The sequence below is a fragment of the Lissotriton vulgaris genome, chromosome 6, assembly GCF_964263255.1.
Source record: "Lissotriton vulgaris chromosome 6, aLisVul1.2, whole genome shotgun sequence".
In the NCBI taxonomy this organism is placed as follows: Eukaryota; Metazoa; Chordata; class Amphibia; order Caudata; family Salamandridae; genus Lissotriton; species Lissotriton vulgaris.
In genome coordinates, this window is record NC_141694.1 from 390,617,670 (window position 1) to 390,633,981 (window position 16,312).

General features: G+C 46.2%; 1 protein-coding gene across 1 annotated transcript in view; it reads left to right on the forward strand.

The window, feature by feature from the left end:
* MYOM2 (myomesin 2) overlaps window positions 1-16,312 on the forward strand; it is a 731,038-nt gene that overhangs the window by 421,443 nt on the left and 293,283 nt on the right. The window lies entirely within an intron of this gene.

Here is a 16,312-nt window from a genome sequence, read left to right on the forward strand (position 1 = left end):
CAAAGAATTACAAAACCGGGGGGAAGTAGCGCTGACGCGTGTTTCGGAAGTACCATGTACTTAAAAATCCTTCATCAGGGTAGAGGATTCATCATTATTCAATAGTGGGCAGAAAGGCCATATGTAATTAGGGTACTTTATCCAATATTAAAGTTCAGCAGGGCTCTGAACAAGGAAAGTAGAGAGTCTGTGGGGGCAAACATACAATGAATATTCATATATTTCTAATAATTAAAAGAAGTTATTAGTGTGGAGCAAGATCATATCAATATCCGAAAATTGTGTAATACAAGGGCCATCACCTAGAGTATAGAGGGTAAAAGTACCAGTGAAGCCTAAAAGTGTGAAATGTGTAGTAACATAATACCAGAGCGGAAATCAAAGAAGAAGATAAGAAGTCAATCTAGGTTGAAAAAAAACGAAGAAGAAACCTAAATGTACATACTGTTCCTATCCGCAAGGCAGATCAAGACTCTGGGTATAATGGTGGGGCGTCCAATAAAATGATCATACCACGGGTGATATTATATACTATCTAGAGTTCCTGCAAACATAATAGTGGAGGCATTACATATCTGTCAAGGTTCCTCTCTGTAGATAGCTCTTATTAGTTCGCAAGAAACTGGAAAGTGGCACATACATAATAATGGTACACCTTATATTGGGAGCAGGGGGATTCTGTCTCCAATCAGTCCTGAGTGAAGTGCAATAAATGTATCAGTGATAGAAGGTTTAATCGCAGCATGGCAGGCAGTACTGAAAGAGAAATGGAAAAGCTACTTAAAAATTCGGGCCGGTTTGCTTAGTTGTCAAAAGGAGTATAAGTCTCTGTAAAATACCTATAATCTTTGTGGTCTGTTGCGCCAGGATTGTACCACCAAGAGTCAAAATAGCCCACACTTTCAGGGGGTCTATGTGTCTGCAGATAGAAAGAATGAAATAAGATATGTGCTGAAAAATATAAAGAACTCCCTACAGCCCCTAGTAACCTACTACTTACGAGGGTTGTATGGGTTATAGAATTCCTGTGGTACTGGTGGCGAGAATATGTGGTCATAAAAGTAATCGCCAACATCTGCAAATAACAAAGTTTGGGAGCACATAGGTAAGTATGTGGGGAGGCCAAAAGCATGGAAAAAGGTCCCTCCCCTCCTTAATTCCTAGGGTAGAGTGTACTCACGGTAAATTCACGCAGTGCGGTCCGTGTCCCTGCTCCTCCGGAAAACGTGCCTGATACGGAGGAGTATGCAGCAAGTCCTTATATTCAGTAGTCCATCCCATTAAACTAATTAAATGGCACACACATGTGCACTGAAGGTCTGAACTGCCAAAGGGTCGGCAGTGTGCGGGAAAGTGTAGGCCATATTGGAATGACATAGGGATGGTATTAGGAGTATTTAATAGCCGCGGAGACTAGCAACAAAGAAATGATATGGTCGCCAACTCGACTCCCGACTCACTAAATAAAAATGGCAAGCATAACTAAATCCTGATACTTTGCTCAGAGACATACTGATAAGCCTCAGGATCACAACTTCAGTAAAATCTGGATGATGAGCAGGAACTCCTTTATAAATCCCGATGAGTGTAAATGAATGTGAATAGAAGCAAGATAGAGTCATGATACTGAACAGATTCCCCATATAAATTAATCTAAAGGGAGCGATCGCCCTCTTAAAAATGTAGTATAATATTTGACACAAAAGGACTGTACAGAGGCCAGATATTCAAAGGCCTGTTACCAAATATAGTGAAAATCTTTACTGGTTACTTGCATTCCCTAACACAGGTAGTCATCACAAATATCACAATAAAAGATTGGATCATTCACATTTTTGGCCAACTGCGGATTTATATTTGCCATCCTTATCCAGGTGGAATCTTAGAAGAAGTCTCTGCACTAGCCACAAGAATACAGAATAACCAAGTATCAGGCTTCAGACATTTTTATAGGAAAAACAACGGTTAACTGACAGAATATCAATGAGAAAAATATAGAAGTAAAAAATATAGATGAAAAAATATAGAATGCAAAAATATTGGCTCCCTATACTTAAACAGGTAAGTACAGGAATATTGAGAAAAAAAATATTGATGGAAAAGTATAGTTTTACAAAATATTGATGCATATATATATGTATATATATATCCAAAGAATGCTCCTCATATCCACAAAGAGTCGAAGGGACACAACAGGGGACCATGCAAAGATTCTTTATTGCCGCACAGAAGGCATGACGCGTTTCGACGTAATGTCTTTTTCAAATGCCTGCAAGCTGTGTCCTGTTACCGCCGCCTTTAAAACCAACCATCTTGCTCCCATTGGTGGAAGCCCAGCAAAGGTCATTGGTTTTTCTGAGCGCTATCTCACAGTCTCATCGGAGGACCACTACTCCCAGAAGGCACCATCTCGGCCATCGGGTAAGCGTCTCTTAAGCCTTCTTTGTACTCACAGTGAGTGCTGGCGTCTTGTTGAAAAGGCGTTTGTGGTGCAGGAAAAATAGTTGTACACAGTATCTCTGCAGCTCATGATCTTTGCTCTGGCCCCCATCGACGCCTCACCGCAAAAACCTCCAGGATGTTGTAGCGTCGGGTGCTCACTGCAATGAGCTCGCTCCTCCGTGAAGTCACAGACTGCTACTCGCAGCGAACAATCCACAGTTCCTGGCAGCGGGGGCCACAGCTACCAATACCTTGGTTGCCACTAGAAGGCTGCACAAAGTACAGCCAGTACCCTTGAGGCTGTGGTCACAAAACGAGGCGGGTCCCTTCAGCGCGCCCAGGGTTGGCGTGCAAAATATCCAAAGAATGCTCCTCATATCCACAAAGAGTCGAAGGGACACAACAGGGGACCATGCAAATATTCTTTATTGCCGCACAGAAGGCATGACGCGTTTCAACGTAATGTCTTTTTCAAATGCCTGCAAGCTGTGTCCTGTTACCGCCGCCTTTCAAACCAACCATCTTGCTCCCATTGGTGGAAGCCCAGCGAAAGTCATTGGTTTTCCTGAGCGCTATCTCACAGTCTCATCGGAGGACCACGACTCCCAGAAGGCACCATCTCGGCCATCGGGTAAGCGTCTCTTAAGCCTTCTTTGTACTCACAGTGAGTGCTGGCGTCTTGTTGAAAAGGCGTGTGTGGTGCAGGAAAAATAATTGTACACAGTATCTCTGCAGCTCCCGATCTTTGCTCTGGCCCCCATCGACACCTCACCGCAAAAACCTCCAGGATGTTGTAGCGTCGGGTGCTCACTGCAATGAGCTCGCTCCTCCGTGAAGTCACAGACTGCTACTCGCAGCGAACAATCCACAGTTCCTGGCAGCGGGGGCCACAGCTACCAATACCTTGGTTGCCACTAGAAGGCTGCATGAAGTACAGCCAGTACCCTTGAGGCTGTGGTCACAAAACGAGGCGGGTCCCTTCAGCGCGCCCAGGGTTGGCGTGCAAAATATCCAAAGAATGCTCCTCATACCCACAAAGAGTCGAAGGGACACAACAGGGGACCATGCATATATATATATATATATATATATATATATATATATATATATATATATATATATATATATATATATATATATATATATATATATATATATATTCACATTGGAGTGTCCCACTAGTAACACTTGACCATCCCTGTATATCTAATGACGAGTAGAGAAAACCTTTCGTTGACAAACACATTATTGGTTGATCACTGGGGAGCTTAATGGTTGGCTAATTCTCATACTATTGGCCACATTTCTGCAATCATCCCATGTGACATAATCGAGTTCGAGGTATTTTAAACAAACATTCCATACTAGGTACCAAGGGGTACGGTTCAACTATGGAATCATATCTTGAATACGATTTATTATATCGTCTGTTCTAATTCCCAGACAATCATTGTATACAATTGATTTTCTTTTGTAAATATGTGGATATATTCAGTTTTGTGTTTCCAAACGTATTTGTACGGACATTGCCCTCTCGTCTTAAACTAATATACGATAACATCACATTCTATATATATAGTGCATCGAGTCGATTGACTTAACAAGATAATGAGTTCATTTCCATTTTTTGTATTCGTATCATAAGGAGATATACAACATCAGTGCATTGTACATTCACAATTGTTACATTGTGCAGGCACTTATTAAATTTGTCGAATTTGCATATATCTGAGTAAGGTTTCACACGGTATGCCTATGTTTACTTGTGAAATGTGCCATAATGTTCTCCTTTTGCAAGTATGTTAAAAACACTTGTTTTTTTATATGTTTCTATCTGATTATACTCGATGCAACTAAATCAATGTAATTTATTTATTGATTTATGAGATGGTCTGAGCACACATTTGTATCCCACCAAACACCATTACAAAATGGCGCCCGCTATTTGGGCTTGGTATGTGACTTTACATGTGAGTCCACCAACTATGTTTAGCTTTTGGTTTAGGCGCGAAATTCAAATGTGCACTAATTTTGTATATATGTGTGACCTCCACTTCACTCGCTCATCAGTGAGCAAGGACGTAAGTCCGAAACACGTCTGATGACTGGCGCCACCTTCACCATTTGATTGGCAATAAATCTTTTTGCAAAGAAGTCTGGTTTGCAGTGATTATTCAAGGAGTCTGTGAACGTGTGTGCTGGCTGCCGCCGGCAACGGGTTGGATTTCATTTATTCGGGACGAGGTCGGTTCCCCGAAGGCACATACCCCTCCACCATAAAGTGAGCTGACCTGACACCGACTGTCTTGGAGTGTTTGTTCCAGTGAGGAGCAACTTTGGTCAGCCCCCTGCACGATACGGCAACAGCGACTGGAATCACTCGGTTACCACTGAGGGAGACGTCGGAGGACATCAACCGGAAGAGGTATCCAAGGTGAATCGGCATCGCATAAAGTATAGCTGCAGGTTGGGGAGGTACCGCGAAAAGCCAGCATTTCAGGTGCTGAGACACAATAGCACTTGATTCTTGAAAAATATTTAAATTAGGTGGCGCCATGTCAGAGGAGCGGGAGAGAGAGAAGGCATTTGAGGAGCTCTTTTTAAATTTGCCCAAAGTTAAACAAAACGCTAAAGCTGGATCGAATAAAACGACTGAAAGTGACACTGAAGTAAAAAAATTAATGCGAGAACTGGAAAAGAACCGGAGGGGGGAGCTCACGAAGTGGTGGGAGATTCGCTCCCTAGAGAAATATCGTGAAGTTGGAAGGGTGCCCCGTGGTCTCAGAATTATGTTGGTTCCCAGCTTTGAGAATACGAACCCTGATTTACTAAAGGACTGGGCTGAAAGTAATTTGGAGGCATCGATGCGCTTGTTATGCTTGCTTGTCAAATATGCTAAGGTAGATCGGCAGAAGAACTTAGATGAAATAGCTAAAGTTAATGAAGAACTGAAAAAAGACATCTTCGATACAGACAGAGCTTTCATTGAAAAAACCGCCAATGAAATAACTGAACGCCTGAAAAAACAGGAAGCAACAATTAAAACAAGGAAAGCATATAAATTTGTCCGGGATGAGCAAGACTACGCCCTAGGGCAAATATACACTTTTGCTAGAAAATACGACCAGCTAAGAAAACAAAAAAAGAATGCATCAAATAAAGGAGCGCTTCCGACCCAACAAGCAACAACATCGACGATGGGCTCTACCTTGTCAGGATCAGATTTGAGTCTGGTCCCTAGCAGCGATGGCTCCGATGATGGCGCATTGAACGCCCGAGACGATGAGGATTTGGGCCAATTAACATTAGGGGAGGAGATGGAATACGTAAGACTCCAGAGAAAACTGACCCTACGAGCACGTATTCCAAAATCAACTCTACCCAAAGGCGCAACAGGAGACGCAAACAACGCCGCAGATGCGCCAAAGCCAAGAGGGAGACCATCAAAAAAGAAACAGTGGCAGAACAAAAATCAGTGAACGAGAATACCAGTGTCAACCTATCCGGAATTCAGTTGGATGAAGCTGAAAAACAATTGCTCTCGTTAGGCCTTTCATTCTGTCCCGAAAGCAATTTCAATTATGTCAACACCAGGGTGGATATCTTCAAATATATCAGGAAAATCAAACTCAAAAAATATTATGCCATAAAAAACAGCACAAGTTCTAGGCTGGGCCAAGAGAAAAAGAGAGGCCCTATGCCCAGTGGATTGGCAGCAAAAGACATCACCCTTATGAAAACCGTGCACCAACTGCAATTGGATATAGATGACACTTTAAGCACACAAGACATGGCGTAATTTGAAGAAATAGATGTGGCACAGTCAATCGGCACTCCCTTTAAACCCCCTTCCACATTTGTTCCCAACATGCCCAGAGACGCTATTGACATCTATGCAGACAGACTTGTGGCAGAACTTAAAAAATTACAAATTAAGACAATGAAACAGCGTAAACATCAAGACCACAGAATGAGAGCATATCACACCCTTATGAACAAATTGCAAAAGAAAACCAAGATTGTCATCAACCAATCAGACAAGGGTGGAAACATAGTTCTCTGGGCTAAAGAGGATTACATCCAAGAGGCATATCATCAACTCAACGATCCTACTTGTTATAGTAGAATTGACATGAAAACCGTCAAAACCATAGAAGATGTATATGCTAAGAAATTACAGCAATGGAAGAGGGATGGTTTAATTTCTAAAGACGAACTAAAATTCTTGCACAAATCACATCCAGTGATTCCAAACATTTATTTCATCCCGAAAGTGCACAAACAGACCACTCCAGTGCCCGGAAGGCCGATTGTGTCCGCCATCAACGGTATCTTTGAGAACACATCAAAGTACATTGATTTTTATCTTCAAGACTTTGTTCTAAAACTACCAGCATATCTTAAGGACTCAACTGATTTCTTACACAAACTTAATCAGTGCACTTGGTCTGCTGATCATCTTCTAATCACCATGGACATCGCCTCGCTTTACACAAGCATTGAACACAAGGATGGCATCAGAGCGGTAAAGCATTTTCTTGATCAGAGACCTATAGAATTTCACTGCCATAATATGATGCTTCTATCCATGATAGAAATATGCTTGAACAATAATGTATTTCTATTTAATAATGAAGTGTTCAAACAACAGAGAAGGGTGGCGATGGGGGCATGTTTTTCCCCCACCTACGCGGGTCTCCACGTGGGGTGGTGGGAGGAACATGTCCTCAAAGTAACCCACAAACCATGGTGGGACGTAAATATCGTTGAATATTGGCGGTATATAGATGATATTTTCATCATATGGCGTGGCAATATGATCGAAGCTGAAACATTTGTCAAGAACATCAATGGCAACTGTCTGAACCTTCAATTTTCAGCGGATATTAGTAGGGATGTGGCTACATTCCTAGATGTGCATGTTAAGATCATTGAGGGTAAAATCACCACAGGGTTATTCAGGAAAACCACTTCAGGGAACACCATCCTCCATGCACACAGCTTCCATCCAGGACACACTATAGCTGCCATCCCATATGGAGAATTTTTAAGAATTCATCGATCATGCAGTACCACAGAAATAAGAGATTACCATCAGGAGGAATGTAGACGTCGTTTACTAGTCAGGGGCTATGATGATAAAAAACTACTGTCTAGCATGGCAAAAGCCAATAGAATGGATAGACAGGTACTCTTAGATCCCCTTAGATCGAGAATCAATGTGACCCACTCTGAAGCACAGGATGGCAATACCATACGTTTAATAACGGGGTACAGCCGTCAAGCCAAAGCAATCACCAAACTCATTAAGCGTGAATGGCCAATTGTCCTGACTGACAACATCCTCAGAGACATCATGCCAGAATCCCCTACTGTCACCTTCAAGAGGGCATACTCAATGCGTAACAACCTAGTCAAAAATAGCCCGGAAACACCATCTGATAACTGACTATCCCCACGTAAAGGTTTTTTTCGCTGCATAAGCTGCAGAGCATGCAAATTCGGTGTGAATATGAAATCTTTCCCGACACCATTTGACACGCAACCTATCATGCTCAAATCTCACTACACTTGTCGCACTGAGTTAGCAGTTTACATATTACAATGCAGCTGCAACCTGATATACGTAGGGAGCACTAAAGGGGCGGTTTATTTACGCATCCTACAGCATTTACGGGCTATAGTAAATGCGGATCCCGCCTACCCAGTGGCTAGGCATTTTCAGTCTGTCCACAAACAAAACCTAAATCACTTGAAATATTTCGTGATAGATGCGATAATCCCCAATAAGAGAGGAGGAGACAACGAAAAACGCCACCGCCAACTGGAGTCAAAATATATAGTCATGCTCAACAGTAAACATCCTGGGGGTTTGAACACAGGGGAAGATTTGCGCAACTTCTTATAGTGGCCATTTCATGCTTAGGTTACCTATGCACATGTATCTGACATAGGGCTTCAGTATAAGCAGTGAATGTTAATTTACATGGCTAACTAGAATTCCAACTTGAGTACGAAGTTTTAAATGGATTTGTCCACATATACCACAATTTCTCTTATCTGTCAGTTGTTTTAGAACTGTCCAGTGTAGCCTGAACTAGATCAGAATTACAAAGCAATTGTTTATGAATAGTAACTTGGGCATATAGATCTTTTTGAAACTGTTTAATTGCACATTTACACTTTAGCACTTTATTATTTTTAAACGTACACCATTACGGCTCTCATGATATTTATATGAGAAGTTCAGTTTTTAAGCCTTCACCTTTTAATTGGAGTGTCCCACTAGTAACACTTGACCATCCCTGTATATCTAATGACGAGTAGAGAAAACTTTTCGTTGACAAACACATTATTGGTTGATCACTGGGGAGCTTAATGGTTGGCTAATTCTCATACTATTGGCCACATTTCTGCAATCATCCCATGTGACATAATCGAGTTCGAGGTATTTTAAACAAACATTCCATACTAGGTACCAAGGGGTACGGTTCAACTATGGAATCATATCTTGAATACGATTTATTATATCGTCTGTTCTAATTCCCAGACAATCATTGTATACAATTGATTTTCTTTTGTAAATATGTGGATATATTCAGTTTTATGTTTCCAAACGTATCTGTATGGACATTGCCCTCTCGTCTTAAACTAATATACTATAACATCACATTCTATATATATAGTGCATCGAGTCGATTGACTTAACAAGATAATGAGTTCATTTCCATTTTTTGTATTCATATCATAAGGAGATATACAACATCAGCGCATTGTACATTCACAATTGTTACATTGTGCAGGCACTTATTACATTTGTCGAATTTGCATATATCTGAGTAAGGTTTCACACGGTATGCCTATGTTTACTTGTGAAATGTGCCATAATGTTCTCCTTTTGCAAGTATGTTAAAAACACTTGTTTTTTGATATGTTTCTATCTGATTATACTCGATGCAACTAAATCAATGTAATTTATTTATTGATTTATGAGATGGTCTGAGCACACATTTGTATCCCACCAAACACCATTACAAAATGGCGCCCGCTATTTGGGCTTGGTATGTGACTTTACATGTGAGCCCACCAACTATGTTTAGCTTTTGGTTTAGGCGCGAAATTCAAATGTGCACTAATTTTGTATATATGTGTGACCTCCACTTCACTCGCTCATCAGTGAGCAAGGACGTAAGTCCGAAACGCGTCTGATGACTGGCGCCACCTTCACCATTTGATTGGCAATAAATCTTTTTGCAAAGAAGTCTGGTTTGCGGTGATTATTCAAGGAGTCTGTGAACGTGTGTGCTGGCTGACGGCTGCTGCCGGCAACGGGTTGGATTTCATATATATATATATATATATATATATATATATATATATATATATATATATATTCACTGAAAAAAACATGGGTTTTAGTGGTGTTATAGTTAGCTAGACATTTCACTCGTATAAAACCATTGAAATTCCCCCGTTATAGTTAGTTGTACTAACTATACCTCACTTGCCCGCAATCCACTGCTGATGATGTCACATATTACATTATTCAGGGACATCACTGATAACATCACTGATGACATCTCAAATGACATCACTGATGACATCATCCAGTGAATGTGGTTTGCTTCGATATTTAAATAAGTATTATATATATATAGCAATCTGCTTTGAAGACTGAGTGGATGTATAAGTGTCTGACTGGAGGATTTAGTAGCAATGTAGTTTCCTGTCTAAGTGATGAATTTAAAGTGTCTCACTAAATATATGGGGCAGTGATTAAACTGTGTGAATACCTGCATCACTCTACCTCTTGTTGTGGAAACTACTACATAAGTTGGTTACTAGCTATGTGAAAGTCTACATTAGTTATTAACACCTTCCATGCTCATGACAAGCTGAGCTCGTCATGAGGCACGGTGCTCCGGTGCTCATGACGAGCTCAGCTCGTCATGAACCGTGGAACGCTCACACGCGGGGATAATTCCCCTGCTGAGCGTTCCATGGGAACAGGTGCAGCTGTGACGAGATCAGCTCGTCATGAGCACAGGAGCACTGTGCCTCATGACGAGCTGAGCTCGTCATGTGCATGGGGGTGCTGTGCGCACCTCCCACCCCCCAGCACAGAGGGGAAATTACCTCCCGAAGCGAAGGGGTTAATTAGTTAAGTGAGCATTTGTATGGGATAGTGAAAGAATGTGTGTGTGGTTGGGTGGGACGTGTGTGACTGTCGTAAGATGTGTAAATAGTTGATTTATTAGGTATATGAGGTTAAGACTGTATGTGGAAACAGTTGTTTGGGTGAGTGAATCTCTTTATGGGTATGGTGATGAGTAAATATATTTCTCAATAATATATGTCCAACAAACTGGAGGGGGCGCTAGAGGGCGCACTGCAGAATGGCCGCACTGTCGTGAGGCTCCTGCTGCCCGGGGCTATTATCCGCCTAGGGATCCTGAATACCATCGCTGCGCCCTGATCTGATCCTATAGATCTACTGGGATACCGACTGGCCACCCACGGTCCGACTCCTGGTCCATTCGGAGGTCGCTGGCCGAAGTTACGGGGGCTCCAAGTTTCCCCGACTTGCGCTCTGGAGGTCGGGTGTTCCGTAGCCCGGCGTCATCCTTCACGCTAGACTGCGGCTCTGCACGTGGGGTGTAGGCCCTGCTCTGCCTCTCTCCACCGGGCCTGCCTGCCGGTCGGGCATGCTGCTGGATGCTCCCCTGTCCTTGAACTGATTTCTCGGCTCCTACATCTGCCTGCCCAGGAACTATTGCTTATGGAGACACAGCGGTTCATGGTCTGGTCGCCTGGGGAACACCCCTTTGGCCTGGGAGCGGGGACGGCCATTTTTCTTCGCTGGGAGTGGCGGGGCGTACATGCCTGCTCGTGCCCCCGTTTTTCGGCGTTTAGCCTAGAACTTGGGCCGGCCTGCAGCCTAACTCTTCTTGACTTTGGTGCCCCGCTGTGCTACTAGCGCTTTATTATGGGGAAGCCGGACACTAAACAATCTAAGTTGTCCTTTGACTCTGGAGTGGCTAGGAGGGGGACGCGACTGCTCCAGGATGCTGGGACTTCGCGGTCTCCCCCCCCGCCTGTCGCTGAGACTGTGCCGCAGCCACCAACTCCGGACTTTCACCAGATGATGCAGGAGATGAGGCAGGGGTTTGCCACGATAGTGGACAAAGTGGACAAGATAACGTCGCGCATGGATGCGGTGGTCCAGAAGCTAGACGTGCACGAGGAACGCCTGACAACGGCGGAACAGCGCATCTCGGACCACGATGACACGGCTGCCACTCATACCACCCAGCTGGCGAGAATGGATAATATATTGCGGGTAATTGTCGCTAAGAATGAGGAGTTGGAGGCGAGGAGTAGGCGCAATACCGTTCGTATTGTAGGTGTGCCGGAGTCAACGAATGTTGGAAAGATGGAAACTTATGTGGAGAGACTTCTGGTGGGCGCCATTGGTGCGGCTGCTTTCTCGTCCCAGTTCATCGTCGAGAGAGCCCACCGGTCACTGGGGCCTCGGCCGGCCTCTGGAGCCACACCGCGCCCCATCATTGCGCGTCTTTTAAACTATCGTGACCGGGACGCTGCCCTCCAGGCTGCCCGCACCAGTCGGGCCCTCTCCTTTGATGGGGTGTCTTTCACCATGTACCCCGACTTCACGCCGATGGTGCAGGACCAGCGTCGTAAGTTCCTGGGGGTGAAAAAGAAACTTCGGGAACTGCAAGTAGACTACGCTTTGCTTTACCCTGCCAAGCTTAGAGTGACCCACCAGGCTAAGCAACGCTTTTTCACTAACCCACAGCATGCTGAGGATTTTGCAAAGCGCCTCAAGCGCGATCGAGCGGCTGCAGATCGAGGAGGTGATCGTGACCCTGAGGGTGAACATTCGGCGGCTGAGGAGGAGGCCGCCTGATTGGGGTGACTTTGTCCTTTTTTTTGTATTGAGACATTTTAGACGTATGTCTTTTGCATGGACTTTCTTATCCGCATTGGAGGCCTAACTGCCATCCGTTTTTTTTGAGGCGGGGGCCTTATCTTGTCAGTTTGCAATTGTATGTATAGGTGGCGTTTATGGGGGTCGGTATGGAACCGCAGGATGGTGCTATTTGGTTTCGCGCTCTGGGCACCCACCCCCCCGCGCTGCGCCTGGGGCCATTTGGGACTCATTGGCTCGGACACTGGCGTGGTGTGTGGGAGTGGTGTCGTGCACCTCTAGAGGGTTCCCCGGAGGGTGTACCCCACTTGTACCTTTGGTTTGGATTCTAGTCCTTTGTTGGTTGACTGGATGTGTGTTGGGGAATGGGGGGGGGTGGGGGGGTGCATGGCCTGATAGTTGGGGTGTCATCAGGTGGGTGGGTGGGGTAGGGATGATGCTGACGACACGTGCTCGCCCAGGCCTCATGGGTCCTTGCGGGGATTGCTATTGCTGTCTGTGTGTACAGGCGCGGCTCCGAGCCCGCTGCTTCGGCTGGTCCATTTTTATTTTGGGCGGCACTGGTCCTGGGGCCCTTGCCTTTGTCCTTTGTGGGCCTGAGAGGAACGGCCGCCATCTTTGGCGACCGCGTGGTGGTGAGCGCGCTACACGAGGAACGCGTGTGCGGGTTGTGGGCCGGATGAGCTGTGTTTGCTGCGTGCTGCGCGATGTGTTTCCTTGGTGCCTGTTGCACGGATGGTGCAGCTGGGGGGGGTTGTTGTGGTTCTGGTTGCTTGGTTTGGAGATGGCTGGGATGTGTGTGGAGTGTATGTGGTGGGACGACTGCGTCCTGGATTGGTGTCCTGCTGCTGGCTGTTGCTGGGAGTCGGACGTTCCGCCTTTGCTCATTGGGTCCTGTGGGGCCCTGAAAATGGCTAATGTCGACTGTCATTATAGACCAGATATCAATTGTGTCCTGGAATGTACGGGGTCTTAATGATGCCAGAAAATGTCGTAATGTGATCCAGTATTTGGACAGGCATGCTATTCATGTTGCCCTCCTCCAGGAGACGCATCTGCGACCCGGACCTTCCCCCAGCTTTGGTGGGAGGTGGGCTGCGGCCAGGATGTTTGCTTCATACTCCTCCTATGCTCGTGGGGTTGTTATCCTTGTTAAAAGATCGCTCGCATTTCAAGAACTGGGATCTATGGGGGACCCTGAGGGGCGCTATGTGCTACTGTGGGGGCGGCTTGGGCAGATCACTGTGCTGTTTGTAAATTGTTATGCTCCCAATGTTGATACGCCAACCTTTTTTGTTACATTGTGGGGTCATGTGCTTGCTGTAGATGCCACTTACATTGTGTGGGGGGGGGGGATTTCAACTTTGCACTTCATGCTCAGTTGGATAGATCAGACGGGAGTCCTCAGTATAATGTGCAAGCCAGAGAAGTTCTGCGTGGGGTTGTAGAGGAGGCTGGACTGATTGACAGCTGGAGGTACTCTCACCCTGCCACTACGGAGGGCACTCATTACACTGCACATGCGCGCTCATGGGCGAGGCTGGACTATGTGTTTCTCTCTAGGGGGTTGGCGGCTGGCCTACGGGAGGCTGTGCATCTTGCTCGTACGTATTCTGATCACTGCCCGGTGAAGGTTGTTCTATCTGTTCCCGGGCTGCAAAGACCGCGCCCGCCTTGGCGCCTTTTTACGACTGCCTTGCTTGACCCTGTGTTCAGGGAGAAGCTTGGCGAGGAGGTGGAGGCGTTCTTCCCTAGAAACAAGGGTTCTGTCGACAGTGTCGAGGTTATATGGGAGGCGTTCAAGGTTACGATCCGAGGAGTCACTATCTCTAAAAGTTAAGGAATGCTTAAACTGATTGTTCGGACCCTCGGGGGTTTGGAGGGTGTCTTGCGAGACTTAGAACGCAGGATGCAGGCTGACTCGGATCCCGATCTTTTGAGCCAGTTCCGTACCAAGCTCTCCGAGTATGAAGAGGAGGCCGCCAGGGAGGCTAAACATAGGGGAAAGTATTGGACGGCGAGGAGGTACCGTGAGGGGGAGCGGCCCGGTAAAGTCCTTGCTGCCCTTACTAGACATCCAAGGCATGGGTCGGACGTGCTGGAATTGGTTTTGCCGGATGGCACTCGCTGTCGGGACACTGCGGAGATTCAGCGTACCTTCATTGACCATTACGCACACCTTTACACGACACAGCAGACTGGTGAGACACGATATGGCGGATTTCTTGATGAGTTGGCACTTTGTTGGTTGTCGGATGATCATCGGGCGTTCTTAGGTAGGCCCCTGGAGGTGGAGGAAGTCAGGAATGCCATCATGTCTTTGAATAATGGGAAGGCCGCTGGTCTGGATGGCCTTCCTGCTGAATTCTATAAGTGTTATGTGGATATTATGGCCCCCGTCCTCCGCGAGGTTTTTGAGGAGTCCCTGGAGGAGGGGCGACTGCCGTGTTCCATGCAGGAGGTCGCTATTACGTCAATGCTCAAGCCGGGAAAGGATCCGTTGGATGTGGGTTCCTATAGGCCCCTCTCATTGCTCAACTGCGATGTCAAAATACTCGCGAAGGTCCTGGCGGTGAGGCTCTCTGAGCTCATGCCTGTTATTGTTCTGCCCGATCAGTCGGGGTTTGTGCCCGGTCATGCTACCTCCCACAATCTTCGCACCTTGTTTTCCCTTATTTCGACCATCGCTCCAGATATCCCGGTTGCCGCCATCTTCCTTGATGCCACTAAGGCGTTCGACTCCGTTGAGTGGGGCCGATGTACTTTGTCGGATGGGCTTTCCTCGGATCTTTATTTCATGGGTTAAGCTCTTATATACTGATCCGATGGCGAGGGTGGTGGTGAATGGGGTGCTGTCCCCCCCGTTCCCTCTCACAAGGGGTACTCGTCAGGGATGCCCCCTCTCGCCCCTCCTATTTGCCATTGCCATTGAGCCTCTGGCCTGCAGGATTCGTCAGCTACACCAGCAGAGCGCCTTTAATTGTCTTCAGCGTCAGGTCGGGATCTCTTTGTACGCTGACGATGTCACGCTTTATGTGAAAGATCCCGAAAGCAACCTTAATGCGCTCTTGCGAGAGCTGGTTGCTTTTGGGGGTGTCTCCGGTGTCCATATCAACTGGCGGAAATCCCAACTCTTTCCCCTTACTGCGGCTGTGGCTAGGTTTCCTCTTGATTACCCTTTGGAATGGTGCGATTCGGAGCTGCGGTACCTCGGCATTGTTGTGTCATTGGACAGAGAAGAAACGATCAGGCTTAATTATGGTGTGGCTATTACTAAACTGGCAGACGACGTCACTAGATGGATGTCCTTGCCTCTCTCCATGGCCGGTCGGGCGTCACTTATCAAGATGGTAGTTTTGCCCCGCTTCCTGTACCTCTTTCAAAACCTTCCATATCATCCTGGTGCTTATTTCTTTCGCAGACTTCGCTCTGAGCTCATACGATTGTTTTGGGGGGGCAAACAGCCGCGGGTGGCTTGGGCTACCCTTACACTACTCTATTCTGATGGAGGATTCGACGTCCCTGAATTTGAGCTTTACTATCTTAGCGCTCAGACGCATTACGCTTATCACTGGATGCGCCCCACGCCGTTTATGCCCCAAATAGCGGCTGAACATTGGGTTGCCCATCCGCTCCCATTGGAGGGGTTAGTAATGGGCAAGGTGTCAGATGTGGATACTCCTCGAACGACGGTGACATGCACGGTGGATGCTTGGAAACGGGTGGCACGACTGCTGGGTGTCTCCTTTCTTTATTCGCCGGCCCTGCCTCTATCCTATCATCCTGATTTGTCTCTGTTGCTGGAAACGGGGTTTCAACGAATGTGTAGGCGGCTCGGTATTCTTACGTGGGGTGACGTGTTTCACGAAGGTGCCTTCCGTACCCAGGCTCATTTCTTTGGAGTTGCTGCCTGCTCCCCTT